At 37.9% G+C, this 12,667-nt stretch overlaps 1 pseudogene; it reads left to right on the forward strand.

The window, feature by feature from the left end:
- Window positions 1-542: 542 nt before the first annotated feature.
- On the forward strand, window positions 543-1,136 carry LOC149256057 (ricin B-like lectin R40G3 pseudogene; annotated as a pseudogene).
- The last annotated feature ends 11,531 nt before the right edge of the window (window positions 1,137-12,667 follow it).

Below are 12,667 nucleotides of genomic sequence, written 5' to 3' on the forward strand. Positions count from 1 at the left end.
AGCAACATCTCTCACATGTGTAATTATTTGGCTCAAGCGAGTGCCTTGAGCTTCAATGACATGCGTAATTTATGTGGAGCCAGGCAATTCCGTCGGCTTCAAAGACTTTCATGGTTATTCTACCGTCTCATCTGGTGCTTGGACGAAGTGAGTACCATGCATTATACTTCGAAGATATTTCTTTTTATAATAAAAGATTTTTTAGAATGATTAAACTAGCATTTGCACCTAATGTTGCAAAGGAAACGCCGTAAGGCATAGTGTGTGGAAGAATATTGAAATGTGAATGGGCTTTTTTGAAAGCAAGTGTCGATGATAATGAGTTTGAATTGAGGAATCCATGCCGAAAACCCTATTCAGGGGTTAAAGTGGCTATGAAATAGAATAAAAGTAGTCATAAATATCCATTGAACTTGTTTAGACACCTTAAAGATTGCCTAGTTGAAGGTGAAGTTAAACAAATGAATTCATTTGAACAACAACTAGGTATCCATATCGATATACAAGGCCACCAGACATGCTTTGAAACATGGGGATAAACAATGGGACCAGGTAAAACTTTCTATTTCCCTTTTCCTTTTAGTTTCATTGTTTAATATAGCCTCTCCTCTGGATATGTAGAGAAGTCTTATTCACTGAAATGCTATAAACCACCTTACCTCAGGGTTTCGGAATGCCAAACATGCTCTGAAACACGGGGATAAAGAATGGGACCAGGTAAAACTTTCTATTTCCCTTTTCCTTTTAGTTTCATTGTTTAATATAGCCTCTCCTCTGGATATGTAGAGAAGTCTTATTCACTGCAATGCTATAAACCACCTTAACTCAGGGTTTCGGAATGCCAGGGTCTTGGGCATTATGGGTTGCAACAGAGTTGTTTACAACGGTGGTCCCCTAATCCATAGTTTTTGTTGAATGTTTTTGAACAGATATACTTGGCAGATTATAATCATGACAAGGCAGAGCAGTCTGTTCTGTGGACCTTAAGTGCAGATGTTGGAAATAGGTATCAATGTCTGAGGCCTATGAACAACATTAATTTGAATATGGATGCGAAAGCTGCAGATAGCCATGTTGGAGGAATACGTGATGGAAATGAACTCATCCTCTTTGAGTGGAAGAAACAGAGCAACTAGAAATGGAAGCTCCAGCCCATCTATTGTAAGCAATCTAACAATAACAAGTTGTCTTTCAAGCTCTTTATTGAAATTAGCATCATTTCTGTAAGTTTATCAATAGAAAGGACGGAGGGTTCATGCTACTTGAAATTTTATCATTTCTGACATTTTCTGTAAGTTTTTCTGGCATCATTTTCCACATTCTTTTGTTTGCAGGTTTGGGTGTTCATCATAAGTTTGCTTGGCCTTGCACCTCTTGCTGAACGTATAGCCTTTGTCACCGAGTAAGTGAAAAATTGCATGGTATATGTATATAGGTTATGTGTAATCTATACCTTGTACTACAATTGTTTATACACTTGGAATGGTCACTGCAGTGCAGTGACTTCATAAAATATTATGTTTGTTGGTTTTACAATCTGATGTTTTGTTGTAAATTGCTGCAGACAAATTGCATTCTACACTGGACCAACAAGTGAGATTCTTATATGTATATGGACTATGTACTCATATTTGTGGATACAAGATATCAGCTAATTGATATATATGAGAAAGTGTTTGACATTTCAAAGTAACTGATGCAAATATATTGTTAATTAATTCTCCTATAGTTGGCGGGCTGCTCAAAGCCACATGTGGAAATGCAACAGAGATGCTCATTGCAGTGTTCGCACTTTACCATGGCAAGACCAATGTGGTCAAGTATTCTCTACTAGGCTCTGTGCTTTCCAACTTACTTTTTGTGCTTGGCACATCTCTATTTTGTGGAGGAATTGCCAACATGAAAAAAGAACAACGGTTTGACAAGGCATGTGATATATTTTTAGTTTTTCTTTAACAACCTAGGCCACCAAAACAAGTCCGACCTGCTCATGATATTCATTCATTAGGGCCTAACCATGGGTGTTTTATTGCTACATGACGTAGGTTATTTCTGGAATCGACTCCAGTCTTCTCATGATGGCTTCACTGTGTCTCATGCACCCTTGGCCCTTCAACAATCTATGGCATATAGTGAAGAAGCTGTATCAACATTACAACTGTCTAGAGTCAGTAGCATCATCATGCTGATAGCTTATGCTGCATATTTGTTCTTCCAATTAAGGACACAGACAATTGTTTGAAGAAGGCCCAGAAACAAAGGAGCTTTTTCTCTGAATCCTCAGCAGCAATAATTCTTTGTCTTGGGTGGTTCCACTCCATCCCCATCTCCATATACATCCATAATATTAACTCTGTTGAGAGACAATTGAGACTTATAGGAATCTGAATTCAGCATTTTCTTGCTCACATTAGTGTAAATCTCCTTGACCACAATTTGGAATGCAGGCAATACATTTGTCTTATCCAGAGCCAATTCATAGTCAAATGAATCCATGCATGATTGACTACAAGCAATGGCTTATCTAATCATGATTCAGTGTTTGAAGGCTGCCAAATTTGACTCAGAGGAAGAGGTAAGTGACGCTCCAATGGTAATTGGGGATCTCCTTCTAGATTTGCATGACACTGGCTTGGAGCTTGCAGCTCTGGATGAATCTATGTCAAATGGCAAAATTTTGTATTGTCTCATATCGAAACTAGAATGTGTCTTGGAAAGGAGAGGCAAAAATGGTGATTTTTGGCACTCTAAATTTCTCGATTTCTTAGTGGCATTGTCTGATAGACGGCGTATCGTGTTGAAAAGTGGCTTCACTGCAACACTGCAGAATTTTTTGGGAATGCTAATGTACACAAGTTGCAACTGGAGGCAATTTTATCACTTGCAGAACTGAAACAGGGACTCTCTGTATGTGTTTGTAAATGTTCTGTATGTTTTTGGTAGTGTGTTCTAGAGAAGGGCCATTCCTCTGATCACTCTTGTATGGGTAACCATTGTTGTGATGAAAGGTGCACATATTGCTCTCTTGAATCACACCAAGGAAATGAATTGGAGGAATGCCGAAATTTGGCAGGTCATGATGGGAGTCATGATTGCAAAAAGAAAAATCATACATGTATGAAGCTCTGTTCTTTATTTGATAAATCATCTAATTGTAACAAATTTTGTTGCTTGAAGGTTGGCCATGAAGGTTACAAATTGCTACAAATTGGCAAATGCCTACAAATTGTTCATTCTAATAAAATGAAAAGTTATTTGCAGGTGGGATGTTGTCTTTTAACAAGTAGACTTCCAAGGATTGCCAAACTAAAGTCCCCATATGGATTATTAAGCAATGATGCATTTGAGATTAGGACAAATTCTATATCAGCGTATTATTATACAACCTTAACTAATGCATTGACTAGCTTTTCCACTAGGCAATCAACTAGTGTAACAGATTTCACTTCGAGTGGATCTTTTCCATATAATTGACTACAAGCAATGGCTTATCTAATCATTTGACTATGAATTCTCATGGTGAATCTAATACAAAAATTCCATCTATAAGGGACATTTGTCTTCTCCAATGGTTGACTAAGACATTGAAGTTGTCGATGTTAATGTAGGTATGATAAATGACTCAAGAAAGACTTGATAGAAATAGTGTGTTAGTGTTGCTTTCATGGCATGTATCCTAAAGGAATTGATCTCAATAGACATTCAGATGCACAAGTTTAATCTAAATGGGAGAATGATATGACTAAAGAGTGCAATTCCTTTGATGAAAAATAAAAGTTGACTTAGTTCCCCAGGCATAAAGAAAGAATGTGATGAAATGTCTAATGGTCTACAAGACTAAATTTACCATCTGCATAAAGAAAGAATGTGATGAAATGTCTAATGGTCTACAAGACTAAATTTACCATCTACAAATGTTATTGAGAAACATAAATTTACTTGTGACAAAAATCTTCTCTCAACAAGATCATATTCATATTGGCTACATTGAAATCTTTGCACCTATTGCAAATATGAACTCTTATCTACTTATTCTTTCACACATTATTCATTCTGTATAAGAGTTATAACATACATCCTACTAAAGAAATCCTTTTACACTTTGAAGCAAGCCTCCATAGTGTGGTATAAGAAGATTGATTGATTATTAGTTTTGGTTTCAAGCATCATGAATTTGATTGTAGTGTTTATATTTTTCAAATGATGATACTTACATGTTGGTGACTTAATCATAAATGTGCAAGCGATGATACTTACATGTTGGTGACTTAATCATAAATTGAAGTAGTGTCAACCTAATTTTGGGTTTGAAAAAACAATAAATAGAGATATTTAGAATTACAAACCTGAGTGTGTTGTATTTTTCCTTATGGAAGCCAAGTTTTGCAAATGGATAACAATATATTTATTTACCTAAATATAAATCGCCATTCATTAAACATTTTTAGGATGGAATAATATAAACCATTTTTGGCACCATATAAATCAAGAGAGACATTGACTGAGTGTGCCTTTGAAAATTCACTGAGTGTGCCTTTGAAAATTAATGGTACTCTCTACAAGAAGACTACTGGAGCCTCATTTACTTGATTCATAGCAGATTTGATATATTATTTGATGTTAGTGTGGTCTACAAATCCATGTAGGATATGAAAGAGAGCTGCTTAGAGGCCACAAAAAGGATTGTTTATGAAAGATACATATTAGCACAGTATGAAGTACTGCATTGAGAATATGAAACTAGTCAGTTACTTTGGTCTTGTAAGAAGCAGGCAGAACTATTGACCACTAAAATTGAATATAAGGGTGCATTTAATGTTGACAAAATCAATGAATCCACATAATGGATGAGGTTAGCTTCTCGTTTGAGCAATAGATTCCAATGTGTTATGCAATACAAAATCTTCTTGTTCATAGTAAAATAGTGTATGTGGAGTCTTCATGCCCATTATTTGACAAAATAAAGATATTGTGAATCTTCTTGTTCATAGTAAAATAGTGTATGTGGAGGCTTCATGCCCATTATTTGACAAAATAAAGATATTGTGAATCTTATTTATTGCAAGATAAGTGATCACATCATTAGTATTTTTGCAGAGTCATTAACAAAAGACAAGTTTACGAAACTTTGAACTATGTTTTGGATTTAAAAAATTGCAATCATGGTAGAGTGTACATAAGACAATTTCACCTCTAAAAAGTTTCAGATAGTTGTGTTGACAAATGAGCTTTGAAACATCAATTTCATCATACAATTTGACCTTTTATGGATATTGTTGATTCACAATGGAAGGTCAAATTACTAATTGGTTAGATTCATCCAAGGTCCCCAAGTTATGCAAGTCAAAGTATCTAAGATAGGTCCCCAAGCTTTGCAAGTCAAACTATCTAAGATAGGTCCCCAAGCTTTGCAAATCAAAGTATCTGAGATGAAGATCCAAATGCATTTAAGATGATTAACGTTTATTGTTTTTCCTATTTTAGATGAGTTACTTTTAATTTTAAACCATATATAAATCATACCGATTGTCTTATCATTAAAATTATTTAGTTATCCATTTTATGTCAGGCAATGCTTACTTGTACTTCAACACTGTAAAGATATCTTTGAACACAACATTTTCTTGAAATTCATTATTCTTCGTTCCTGTAAGTCCACGGCTCTCTAACAACCATTACCATTGACTTGAGTACATTTAAAGAACATTGTGATATACTTAAAACCCTAGTTTTAAAAATAAGACATAAATTCCTTGAGAATTCACTTTCTTTAGATCCTTTGAAAGCTCATTTACCATAGGAGTTCACAATTTATTGTTAACTATCCTCGGCTGCACTTGGAGATGATATAGCGCATAGCAACCTCCCGTGAAATAACAACAGAAATCTTATAAATCAGACAAAGCAAATCAACATTGCCAGGAAATACCTTAAGTATCATCATCGCGGTTACTTCATAAAAAGTGCCAAACATAATACAAAGAAAAATAGCACAAACAAGCACCACACACATTTGTAATAAACTTTTATTATTATGGGCTGATAAAGAAACAGAGGATACAGAGCTATACAGAGGCCAACCCCCAGTCAAGTCGATCACAAACAATGAACTATGATCATCCAAAGGCCAACTCCATTGAATTTGTTGTACAATTATTTACATATTTTACATCATCAATACAACGGTATAAGAAGTGCAAGTGATCAGAAGTGCCAGTGGATTCAAATGATTTAAGAAAGAAGGGGGAAGCACTGTATTAGCTGATCCAACGAAAACATACCACTGACCAGGAATCTCTAAACAGAAAGGTGGGGTGCAGTTCCTATTCGATGAAGGAAAGAAAAAAATACGAGAAATTTCCCCAAATTGTCACCTTGTGCTGTACCAATCTCCTACCAAATCAAACTCCTTTCAAATTCAGATGTTTAGCAAGAAGTCCAGAATCCAACACCTTCTCCATCAATATGCCCAATTCTTGCAGATAGACTTGGGATCGTGCCTTCTACTTTTCAAAGGAAACCTCCAGTGGCTAAAAGGAGTATTTTACTTCCTACAAGGCCAAGAAGTGCTAAGAATCTATGTCAAGCACTAGAATCTATGTTAACACTGTGATTCATCAATGGTCTTTACCTGTGTAGTTTGAAGAGTTGTCATTTTGTAGAACAAAGACTATTTATCAGCTTGTAATTTGTACAACTTGTATAAGCAATTCTAGATTAGGTGGATTTAGTTCCTTTCTCCTACCACCACTGTAATTAGTGTTGTCTTCTTTGAGATCTATCAATTTTGCACACTTCTCTATGATGAGGTCAATTTCGCAATTCCTGGGTCATCAAATGACAGGGCCATGTTCGGCCAGTGTGGTGAATAGTTCTCCATTGCTGGTCTTCTGTTCGATGATCAACAAATCATATTTGGCAAATCCCAGTGGTATTGTGCTTTCCAGATCCTGGCATTGCTGTACCTAATTTCTGTCTTTAGCAAGGTAATTGTCACAGTGGAAAACAGATGAACGACGATGGTTTTTAGAGAACCATCATCCATACATACAACCTTCAAAGGCAATTACTTAATTCCATTGCAAGAGGCCCAAAACAATGTTGCACGAAGCGGGAGCGAAGCGGAAGCGTTTTTTGGAAGCGGGGACGCCGAAGCGTCATTTTCCAAAAATCTAGGAAGCGAAGCATCCACGGAAGCGTCTGCTATATATATATATATATATATATATTTTTATTTTTTTTTTATTTTTATTTTTTTGCATTTATACTCAAAACAAACATCCCAAATACCAAATTAATTGTAGAAGACATGAAAACATGCATATTTTTGCATAAATCAAGATAGATATGGCATCCATGATTCCATTGTAGTTACTAGTATGTACAACAATCATCTATATTCTAGCTATTACAAACATACATCAAATTTTTAAGCATATTATAAAACATAAAACATTTAAGCATATTATAAAACATAAAACATAGAGCATATTATGATTTATCTAGCAAGTGAGCAACTGTCAACATTTGTCATGTCCAAAATTCAAATAATAATGTTTACAAAATATGTCACTTGGTCACCGCCAAGCCAAAAAGGTTCAAAATTCAAATTCACAAGTCTACAAGTCTAATGAGTAATCTATGACAAAAAGTAGTAGATTGTGAATATATATACTAATCTCTCCTCCTTCCACCACGAATAGAACGTGGTGGCGGGCCTCCACGTGGTGGCAATGAAGAAGATGGTGCCTGTGGAAGTCGTGGCACTGAAACTGATGAAGAAGAACCCCCTGCTGTTGGTGTTGAACCATGGAACCTAGGAACCAAGGGACCAGATGGGGGTGGGGGTGGTGGCATATCAACACGGTCATCATCATCCTAGAATCGCTCAAAAAATTCATGCAAAAAAAAAAACACTAGTTAACAAAAAAATCAAAAACATGAATTGGAGAAATGCTTTATAAGGGAAAATTGGAAAATTCATACCACAATGGACATACGTGGATAAGAGCATCCTCTAATTGCTCTAGTCGCAACACTCCATCCTCCAAATTGGGCTCCTCTGGATTCTTGTCCCAAATCAACAAGTCTTTATTAGACTTTGCATCTTCACAGTAATGGGACAACAATCACAAGTTGTAATGAACATAAACCAAGCTCTCTGCCCGATCTAAATTCAACCTGTTCCTTTTAACACTGTGGATGAAAGAATAAGAGCTCCAACACCTCTCTGCAGAAGAAGTGTTTACCACCTGTGATAGCACCCGCAATGCCAAACTCTGTAGAAGTGGAGTACCCCCTCCATGCATGTTCCACCACTCAAGAGCAGAAAAAGTCTCTCGATCTTTAATTGCAGGCATGCTCCAAAATGGACCAGTGTTGAGCGTATAGTTGCTCACCTGTCTCCGTACCAATGCAGCCTCCTCCTCATCAGGGATTAATTTACTCAATTCAGCCATATATTTTTTGTGAACCTCTTGATCTTGGTGTGGTTTTCTCCTACTCCCCCCCCAGGTGCTGGTGTTGAAAGCCATGATGGATGATAGTATTTAGGTGTCAAAACATATGCTAATGCATGCAATGGAACATTTAGCATTTCCCATCGGTTTTCCACCTCTACACGAATATAATTGTACAAGGTGATATCTCTAGGCTCAACAATGTCTTTAATCTGCCCCAACATGCTATCCATTTGCTCATACACCTCCCCAATTACTGGTCGATCTGAATCTGCAAACTTGATCATGTAATAAATTGGTTTGGTGAATTGCAAAACATATTTAACCTGTCCCCAAAAGTAAATTTCAAGAACAGTGTCCTTGACTGCATTAGCACCATCTATGTCAGTGTTAATTTCATCCCATGTTTCAGCACACACCAGATTAGTTAAAGCTTGTCTCACCTTCACTAGCCGCCTAAAGGTGAGGTAATAACTAGCAAATCTTGTCTTTGCAATTTTAAGCAATTGCAACTTGGAGTAAGTGCCATAGAAGTAGTTTACCCTTGTATGCCCTGTGATGAATTTAATGAGCTGCTTCCCTCTCCTGTAAGCCTCAGCGATCCACCCACATTCTTTGTGTTTCACAATATCATGCATCAAAAGGTTCAATGTGTGAACCAGGCACCCAAACCAAAAGATGTGTGGATGAGTACGCTCAATAATTTTTCCTGCTGCCTTACAATTTGCTGCATTATCTGTGATCACTTGAACCACATTATTCGGACCAACATCTTTGATTGATTTAAATAGGAGATCTGCAATGTTTTGTGCAGATGCAGTGATGGAGGAGGAGTCATGACATGCAATAAATACTGCACCACTAGAAGAAACACCAAGAACATTTATCAAATGTTGGTTTCTAATATTTGTCCACCCATCTGATACAATGGATACCCCAGAATCTACCCACTCATTTGTAAAACGTGACAAAGCTCTTTGAACCTTAGCTTTTTCTCTTTCTAATAACACTGTTCTAGCTTTCTCATAGTTGGGGGCCTTGTATCCTTTTGGGGCTTCATTGATGGCCTTTACCATTTCATGCCAATAGGGAGAGCGAAGCACATTGAATGGTACACCGCAAGCACAAAGAAAACGGACTATCTTTCCATCCACATCATCCCTCCCAGCAACATTAAGGAAATCCCCTATTGTTCTTCTACCTCCAGAGCTTGCAGAAGTACCATGAGGAGATGAGAAACTACCAAATTTAGAGGTTGCACTTGATTCAGAATGAGTTATTTGTTTCTTGTTTTTTTGTTGTGCAACCATCTCTATTTGAATGTATTTTCTTCTTTCTTCAGCTGAAATGTTTGGGCAGATTTGTACCCCCACAGAACCCTTTTTTTCATCACTTTCCAGCACCCCACAAAGATGCCTCCTCAGACGGGTATATGAACCACAATATGGTTTTCCTCCATGACAACCATGAGGGCACACAAATTTGTAAGATCCACCACCCTTTCCCCCATCAAGTTTGGTCACATAGTTCCACAAGGGTGTTGATGTAGCTTTCCCATCTTGTGTTTCAGTGTCCCCTTCAGGTTCATCCCCTTCCTCTTCAAACCCTTCCTCCTCATCATACATTGGGTCACTCCTATTAGGACCATCACCAATGTCCTCTTCTGTTTCTTCCCTTCTATTCCTCACCTTTGCCATCATTAAAACCAAGAGTGGAATGATACATAGAAGCCAAAAGAACACCATCTTGGAATATGGATATAGGTGGTGGAAAACCTGTAAATAAAGGAGCAAGTAGAAACAATGGGAAAGAGTAGGAGAGGGAGGAGAAAAATACAAAAAAATTGTCAAAAAAACAAGGGAGTTTGGGGTTTGAACTTACCTCTTTAGCTCTTGTAGATGAAGTCCTCCAAGCTCCTCCTCCTTCTCCTAGCTCCTCCTTCTTCACTCCTCCAAGCTCTCCTCTCTTCTCCTCTCCTTTCCTCTCTTCTCTTCTCCTCTCCTCTCTTCTCTTCTCCAACTCTCATAAACTCAAAGTGAGAAAATGAGGAATGAATGGGGGCTTTATTATTTTCATTCCTCACCTTAACCTCACTCTAACCTCACCCTAACCCACCCCCTTAATGTTGAGTGAACATAACTTAAAAAAAAAATTAAAAAAAGAGTGTTTTTTTTCCCTTGGGCGCGCCCCTTTTCGCCGAAGCGTACGGAAGCGTGCGCGAAGCGGCAGCTTCCTGCTTCGAATCGCCGTGCTTCGGAGGCCCGAAGCGCCGTACGAAGCGCGCTTCGGAGGCATGGAAGCGGCGCTTCCGGCCGGCGCTTCGGAAATTCCAGGAAGCGTCTTAAAATGCCGAAGCGCTGCTTCCGAATTCGGAAGCGCCGCTTCCGAGGAAGCTTCCTAGGCGCTTCCGTACGGGACGCGCTTCGGAGCTTCGATCCGGGGGGGGGGGGGGCGCTTCGTGCAACACTGGCCCAAAATACAACATCTAAGAATAGGATTTTATCAATCCAAGACTGTAGAGAAAACGCTTTGACTTTGATTTGAAGAGATCACCAAGGGAGAATCGGATGGCAGGTTCCCTTGGAGGAGATTTTGTATGCATACAGTCGTCTTTTACTTGCAAGATTGTTAGTCCAATTTCTTGGCGAACAACTTCTACTGTCTTGGCATCAACGAGGTTTCCAGCTGTATCAGTCACATAGAACACATCAGCTACCTTATCACCCCGCGTTGACACCTCTGCTTTTGTAACTGACATCCCATTTTCTCTAAATATGCGAGTCACCTCCGACAGAAGCCCAACACGGTCGTTGGTGCAGAGTTCCAGTCACATACCCTGAATTCATAAAATATCATCAACAAAACTCACACTAAGCTGACTAAAATTTAAAAAGGATGAAATTTGAATGCACTGGGAATCCCAAGTCTTAGGGTTTTGAATAAATTTCCACCATGGATTCGATCCTTGGACTCATACCTTTGATGTTCTTCGTCTAATGGCAGCCTCGAAACACTGAATCACACGCTGCTTCTCTGCTTCTGAATACACGGGGCAACCATCAGTATGCCTGATGTAGTACTCCTGTATCACAAAAGAGAAGAATGGAAATAAATACCCCAACTCTTCTTTAACCTAATTTAGATTCAATATTAACCCCATTAGGGATGTGATCTGAAACCACCTATACCTGGTTTAACAAAATCAAATTAGGAAATAAACATTTGAAAAAAAACAAAGATCCTATGAAAAATCAAGTCCCTTGTAGTTGCTGGAGCTATACCTGAAAAGTTTGTGGGCCTTGAGAGTCTATAGTGGCATGAAAGACAACATACTCCATATCTGTCAAGCTGCAAACAATATCAAAGAGAAGCTTAGGTCTGTCTTTACACTGAACAGTCACCACAGAATACCCCCTCTCCAAACAGTTGTCAACAGTCACAAGAGGCTTGGCGTTGTCGTTGTCGAAGTATTTAAGATAGGTCCCCAAGCTTTGCAAGTCAAATTATCTAAGATAGGTCCCCAAGATTTGCAAATCAAAGTATCTGAGATGAAGATCCAAATGCATTTAAGATGATTAACGTTGATTGTTTTCCTATTTTAGATGAGTTACTTTTAATTTTAAGCCATGTATAAATCATACCGATTGTCTTATCACTAAAATTATTTAGTTATCCATTTTATGTCAGGCAATGCTTACTTGTACTTCAACACTGTAAAGATATCTTTGAACACAACATTTTCTTGAAATTCATTATTCTTCGTTCCTGTAAGTCCACGGCTCTCTAACAACCATTACCATTGACTTGAGGACATTTAAAGGGCATTGTGATATACTTAAAACCCTAGTTTTAAAAATAAGACATAAATTCCTTGAGAATGCACTTTCTTTAGATCCTTTGAAAGCTCATTTTCCATAGGAGTTCATGATTTGTTGTTAACTATCCTCGGCTGCACATGGAGATGATACAACGCATAGCAACCTCCCGTGAAATAACAACATAAATCTTATAAATCAGACAGCGCAAATCAACATTGCCACGAAATACTTGAAGTACCATCATCGTGGTTACTTCATAAAAAGTGCCAAACATAATACAAAGAACAATAGCACAAACAAGCACCACACACATTTGTAATAAACTTTTATTATTATGGGCTGATAAAGAAACAGAGGATACAGAGCTATACAGAGGCCAACCCCCAGTCA

Source organism: Pinus tabuliformis, chromosome 7, assembly GCF_031772625.1.
Source record: "Pinus tabuliformis cultivar Carrire ecotype Pingquan chromosome 7, CPIR1, whole genome shotgun sequence".
Taxonomy (NCBI): Eukaryota; Viridiplantae; Streptophyta; class Pinopsida; order Pinales; family Pinaceae; genus Pinus; species Pinus tabuliformis.